This window comes from Syngnathoides biaculeatus, chromosome 2 (genome assembly GCF_019802595.1).
Source record: "Syngnathoides biaculeatus isolate LvHL_M chromosome 2, ASM1980259v1, whole genome shotgun sequence".
NCBI lineage: Eukaryota > Metazoa > Chordata > Actinopteri > Syngnathiformes > Syngnathidae > Syngnathoides > Syngnathoides biaculeatus.
In genome coordinates, this window is record NC_084641.1 from 21,772,054 (window position 1) to 21,779,305 (window position 7,252).

Below are 7,252 nucleotides of genomic sequence, written 5' to 3' on the forward strand. Positions count from 1 at the left end.
GGCTCGTCATGGAACCCAGTGCTCTGTCTTAAAAAGTCCGACGTGATACAAATGGGCAAATAGACATTTCTCTTGCATGACATGGCGCATTTACGTATCACTAATCTGGTATAAAACACGACACACTTCATTCAGCAGGCCAGAGATACACTTACAAAGTCAAAGTTGTTTTCCTGCAATGTATAACGCACCTATAATAGTTAAATCAAACTCAGAGAGGATACTTCTCCCTCACTTACCTTCGAACATACAGCCTTGTGTTTGTTGATATTGTCCACATTTAGTTGTACGTGTGCTCTTCCGCGAGCCTTAATCCATCGTAGACACTTCCTCAACTGTATTTTAGGCTTTGAAAAACGAATCAACCCGACCCCTTGTGACCAAGCAGGATATTTTTCATCAGAATTGCGCATTCCCCAACTATTTTTTTCCAAGCGCACGCTATTGACAACCAGCATTGCTTGTGGGACAATATGGTGAGAGGGTCGTGTCAAGACAGGGGTTAAGACAATGCGGCTATCTGATTGGCTGTTATTGTACAAGAGATTGACAGGTCGGAAAGGTCCATTATTTTATGCTCAAGTCAGAAAATGTGTCCCGAGGCAAACTGTTCAGATTTTTGCCCTGAAACAGTGAGGATGATTTGAATAATAACTCCCCCCTCCTCCCCATTCACACGCACGACCCATCTTCATTGCTGTGACTGAGGGAAAGAGGTTGCTCCCCAAACATCTCACAAAACATCCTCTCCCTAATACAGAGCAGTCATCCTGTCCCATGTGCAGAAAAACACCCCCAAAGCATGATGCTACTACCCCCATGCTTCACAGTCGGGATGGTATTCTTGGGATGGAACTCATCACTCTTCTTCCTCCAAACACGGTTAGTGGAATTATGATCAAAAAGTTCCATTTTGGTCTCATCTGACCACAAAACTTTCTCCCATGACTCCTCTGTATCATCCAAATGGTCAGTGGCAAACTTAAGACGGGCCTTGACATGTGCTGGTTTAAGCAGAGGAACCTTCCGTGCCATGCATGATTTCAAACCACGACGTCTTAGTGTATTACCAACAGTCACCTTGGAAACGGTGGTCCCAGCTCTTTTCAGGTCATTGACCATGTCCTGTCAATCAAGGGAAAGGGTTTTTTCCCAACTTGTTGTTTGGTAACACAAAAATGCTTGTAATATCTCAATGTTATCATTTATGATGGGACAATTTGAAATTTTGGTACACACTTGGAACAAAAAATCATGGAAGTTGATAGACGTGATTTGCCTCCGCGGGCCACTTAAAATCATGCGGCGGGCTGGATTTGGCCCCGGGCCTTGAGTTTGACACCGGTGTCATAGGGCAAGAAATGTTCCTTTTAATTTCTCAAGGTTTGTCCTTTTCTTGGATATCTGATATATTAAGTGGTGATCTTTGTCATATTTTCCATCATTTCTGAATATGTTTTGCATCACCCCAGGAACAGACAAAGTAAAGTGAGAGTAGAAGATGATGGTTAGTGTGGATCATCCATCCTTCCATTTTCTGAGCTCCTTATCCTCATGAGAGTTGCAGGAGTGCTGGAGCCAATCCTAGCTGTCATCGGGCAGGAGGCGGGCTGGTTGCCAGCCAATCGCAGTGCACATGGAGACAGACAACAGTCACACCGAGGGGCAATTCGGAGTGTCCAATTAATGTTGCATGATTTGGGGATGCGGGATGAAACCGGAGTCCCCATAGAAAACCCTTCCAGGCATGTGGAGAACATGCAAACTCCACACGGGCGGATCCAGGATCGAACTTGGGACCTCAGAACTGTGAGGCCAAGACTTTGCAGCTGATCCAACGTACCACCTGATTATCACACTTCCCGAAATGAAACATCACACTGTATCTATGTGATCAAAGTAGACAAATATGGAAACATTATGAAGACATTTAATCAAATTCCATTTTTATTAAATAATCAAATGTCAGCATAGTTACAGAAGGCAATTGATGTCTGTTTGATCCACACAAAATGCATCAATGTCAACACTGAAGAAATAACTTGAGGATGAATTACAAAGGACACAGTTGAGACAAGCCAATGTGGTTGTGACCACCATAATATGAATAATAATAATAATACAAATTCCATCTGCTTTTGTCTTTGCAACAATGTCCAAAATGGGGAAAAAAAGGTAGTCGTTTCTGCTACATTTGATGAATCTCACGTAAAAACATTTTTTAAAGAATTGACATGACATTTCTTAATAAGATGACAATATATTACAAAGATATACATTTTTAACAATATTTTGACACAGAATATTGTACTGATAGTCAGGTACCTAAAGATAATTATTAAAAAAAATAAAATAAAATAAAAGGGATGTCCATGTGAGTTAAATGATTTAAAGTCTACCAATCTTATTTTCTATACTCTCATCGCAACAATTATCGGTTGCATTTGCGGTCGTTTGACGATTCCAAATTTGAATTTGAGGACAGAAATGACGCTTCCCATTGATTGTAACAGAGCAAAAATAAAAACTCCACTTGTTAGCAGCTGTTCAAGCCTGGAACAACTTAAAACCGTTTGAAAACATACTAAAATGTAGAGATTTGCTGAAATATTCCCATTGGTAATGACAAGAGGTGGTACTTGGAGTTGTGAACTTAAATATCGTTAACATGAAACAAAAATGATTGCATGTGTGGCTCACATTGTCTTGACGTAACGGCATCATGGAAGGTGGTCGGTCGGATTGTACGTCGGTGCTGTGGTGCCAATGAGGTCGCGTTCGGACTAGTAAGCCTGACCAGTCTCTACCTGCAGCAGTCCCAAAACACCCGAATGGTCGGACAGCTTCACCCTGCGCTGGCCGGACAGGCCCACGTTCTTGGCCAGGCAATTCATAGCAGCTGGAGAGGACGAGACAAAGGCATTTTTCCATCACGCAGCTCTATGCTATTGTTTACTTTACGCGCATTGAGAATGCAGCGTTCGATATCACTGGAACTTTTATTCTCCCATAATTTTCAAGTTAGGTTGCAGTGGGACCAGATTGGAATTTGACCAGGAAAAATAGGCCTCTACAGCAAAGGTGTCAAACTCATTTTTGGCGCGGGCCACATCCTAGTTCCAGTTTCCCTCAGAGGGCCAAACCACAAAAATCTTTAACACACAAAATATCTGAAATAGTTTTGGAATCAGAACACTATCCTAAAGTGTTTTTCAACCAATGTTCATGTTTGGATGTTTGGTTACACCAAAAAAAAAAAAAATGAAAATAACATCTAAATGTAATCATTTATGATATATGACTAAAAATTTAGAATAGATTGTCACAAAAATCATGGAAGTTGATTTGTCACCACGGGCCACATAAAATCATGTGGCAGGCCAGATCTGGCCCCCAGGTCCTTGAGTTTGACACCAGTGGTCAAAAGTGTTTTCATACAACCCTGTTACAAAAAAAAATTTTGCCATCTAGAAGAAGAGAAAGAAAAGGAGCTACGACCACACAGAAATGACATCATTGATATGATAATATGTCGGCCGAAGGTAAGTCATCTTTTCTAATTTATTATGCTATTTTTATTGCCCTGTTAGCATGGCAGCTGACAGGTCCCATTTGAAAATGTGCATGGTGCTACGAAGCGTAAAATCCGACAAAGGAGACCCCGGACTGTTGAACAGCTGAAGCTGTGCATCAAGCAAGATTGGGAAAGAACTCCACCAACAAAGCTTCAACAATGAATGTCCCCAAACATTGATTGAATGTTGATAAAAAGAAAAGGTGATATCACACCGTGGTAAACGTGATGAAATTCTTATCTTTGTAAATGTAGGTTGAGCATGATTTGCAAATCATTGTATTCTGTTTTGAAAACAACCTCCCAACTTCATTCGACTTGGGATTGCATTTTATTTGGATGATTCAAAGCGAGCGATAAGAGGACGGCGTGCCAGATAAACAGACAAAATGCGGCAAGGAAGTAATAACAGGCAGCCCGTAATAATAACGCAGGTTTTCTGAAAGCTGGCACTAATGCTCAGCACCTTTCTCAGATGTGGCTCCTCCCTTGACGGCTCCTCTTTTTTTGGACATGACGAGAGGGAGAGGAGCGTTGACAGCGATGTGACGTGACGCGGTGTGCTTGTGCGCGGATAAGGAGCGCGTGTCCGTTAGGATGCTTCCGCGCATGGCGTACACAGAAAAAGGAACGTGTCACGCTCGGAGGAAGGAGCGCATCTAAGGGCGGGCAAGTCTGTCATCCAGGAGCACTTTGGGAACCTCGGAGGTTTAGTGAGGCCTTCCACGTGAAGCTTTCCTGTCCCCGTCAGACAGATTTACACCTTAAAGCCCTGCTGAGCAGTCACACTGAGACTCTTGTGTGTCCAAGGTGGAGCCCGTCGCGCAACACACAAACATGCGCGCTCGCACACTCCGCAGCTATTTTGACAGGAGAATATGTTCTTTAATCCGTCAGGTGCTTTTTGAATTAGAGCAAGAGTGAAACGCCTGAAGTAAAGTTAGTTTTGGAGGAAGAGCAAGTGGGGGTTGATGGAAGGCTTCAGCCGAACCGGAATACGGAACCTGGAGGGGATCACGTTAGGCTGAGCTCTCTATGGTATCGCTTTACATCCAGATTGTTACAATCCGGCGCAAATATAGAGCAGAATCAAGGAGCTCATCGGTGAAACGAAAACATTCCTTGTGGAGGCTTCTGGAAGTGTTTCTAAACATCCACCCCGATTTTTTTGCCCCTCTTCAGAACCCATTGTTCACATGATGGCTTGTCAGCTTGCTTCTATATACAGGGAGTCCTCGTTCTTCTGTTGGCTACAAAGATCACAAAACAAGGTTCTTTGATACTTGTCGAGATGGAGAGGAATGAGGACCAGGTTCCTCCGCAATAGCTGAAGCTCTCAGCAGGAATGCTCAGTACGTCGTCTTGCTTATTTCAATGTATTTGTTTCTTATACAAAGTATTCTGATGTAAATTCTGACTTTAATGGATTTAAGTCCACTTTCAAGTGAAGTCACTACTGTAGGAACGGATCCAAGTCATAGACCGAGGACTCCCTGTATTGCAAACAAATGGAAGCTGTTGCAGGGAAAACATTGCTCAGTGGAGCAAGCAGATTCCAATACGGTATATTTTCCTTTCAGCTTGTCCCGTTAGGGTTCGCCACAGCGTGTCATCTTTTTCCATCTAAGCCTATCTCCTGCATCTTCCTCTCTAACACCCACTGTCCTCGTGTCTTCCCTCACATCAAGCTTTTCTTTGGTCTTCCTCTCGCTCTTTTGCCTGGCAGCTCCATGCTCAGCACCCTTCTACCAACATAGTCACTCTCTCGCCTCTGGACATGTCCAAACCATCGAAGTCTGCACTCTCTGACCTTGTCTCCAAAACATCCAACTTTGGCCGTTTTGCTAGGCATCTTGTGGTATCCATAGGCAATTGTAAATCTCACCTGATTTTTTTTTTTTTTATTTTTTTTTTGCTATTCGTGGAAGGTCTTGGTCCCTAACCCCTGCAAAGAGAGGGGGCTCACGATATGACTCACAGCAATGAAATGTTTTATCAGTCCTTTTTTTTTTTTCAAGCACTTGTTACCTTCCAGGTCACGGGTGAGTTGGAGCTAATCTTTGCTGACTTTGGGGGTACCGAACAGACTCGTCACCTGTCAATTGGAGGGCGCACACAGTGGTTTTCGTCACCCTGGAACCCATATTTTCCATCCACCTATCCATTTTTTAGCTGCTTATCCTCACAAGGTTACAGGAGTGCTGGAGCCGATCCCAGCTGTCAACGGGCAGGGGGCGGGGTACACCCTGAGCTGGTTGCCAGACAATCGCGGGGCACAGAAAGACAGACAACTCGCGATCATATTTAAGGGCAATTTAGAGTGCCCGGAGAAAACCCACACAGGCACGGGGAGAACACGCAAACCCCACCCAGGTCTATATTGTAGACTGCACATTTCAAATGAACTTGAATGTGAATGTAATTGATAACTGACATCCACGTGGTGAAATGAGAGGAAGTGCATACTTTCTCGTTTGTGTGTGTGTATTTTAGCCTTTTTTTTTTTTTTTTTTTTTACCTCAAGAGACGCTGTCACCATGATTTTCTTTTTAAAAATACAGTTTTCTCCGATCTGTTCAACTTGACAAGGGGAGGCGCGGTGGTGAAAATGGTAACTACGGCAGATTCTTTGTTTGCAGTTGGAATCTCAGCTCCAACCTTCCCGTGTGGATCAATCAGTCAATCAATCAATCAATCAATCTGTCTGCGCGTCCATCCATTCATTCGTTCGTTTTTCCACCCGCGTGACATCAGACCCACAGTGCCTGCTGGAGTCAGGTTCCTTTTCCGTCCACTAGATGGCAGTGTGAGCTGTTCCTGTAGCGTTGCGCGCTATCTCCTCAAGTCGGGCCAAGGACAGCTTGAAACAGTTTGTCTCGCAATCACCGAACTCATCCCTTTAAAATATTACAAAACTGGATTTAAAAAAAATTATATTTGTGGTTCAAAAAAAAAACAAACTAAAGAGTGCCTTCATGATTTTGTCAACCACCACAGCACTTTAGGATGTCATGCTGACGTCGGGCCTTATTAAACTGATTAATATTAATGAAATGTGCGTGACACGACATGGCATTTTTTGGTTTTTTTTTTTAGTTTAAGACAAAATGCATTGATTTCATAACTCACTGTTAGGTTTGGGCAACAGCACTAGGATACAGGTAGACCACTATTGGGTTGAAAAAGACCCACCTTATGGAATAAGGTACGCCATTTTTATTTCTAATTCCCCCATTTCCATTCACCCGGGACTTGTCCTTGGTTATCTATGCTAAGTAGAAAATGTTGTTCCAGAAGAAACGGTGTGTGGCGGAAGATAAACGACCGGCGAGCACTTCTGATTCCGAGTATAGAGGTCGTGGGTGCGAATCCAGTCTTCCCGTTGGCGTTTGGATGTTCTCCCAGTACCTGTGTGGGATTTGTCTGGGTATGCCAGTGTCCTCCCACATTCCAAAAACATGCATGGTAGCTTAATTGAAAACTTGCAACCTTGTGTGATGTTTTGCAACTCACAGTTTGCTTTTCTCGACTCGCGGCTTAAATTTGCAGCAGTATGTGGGCCAGGGGAGCAGAGGCTCCCTTGTGGGGCCAAACTCAAAACCAGTTGGCTTTAAAAATCTAATCCAGAGGACCTATATTTTATTTGAATATCACACAAACGTAGCTAATTATTCATGA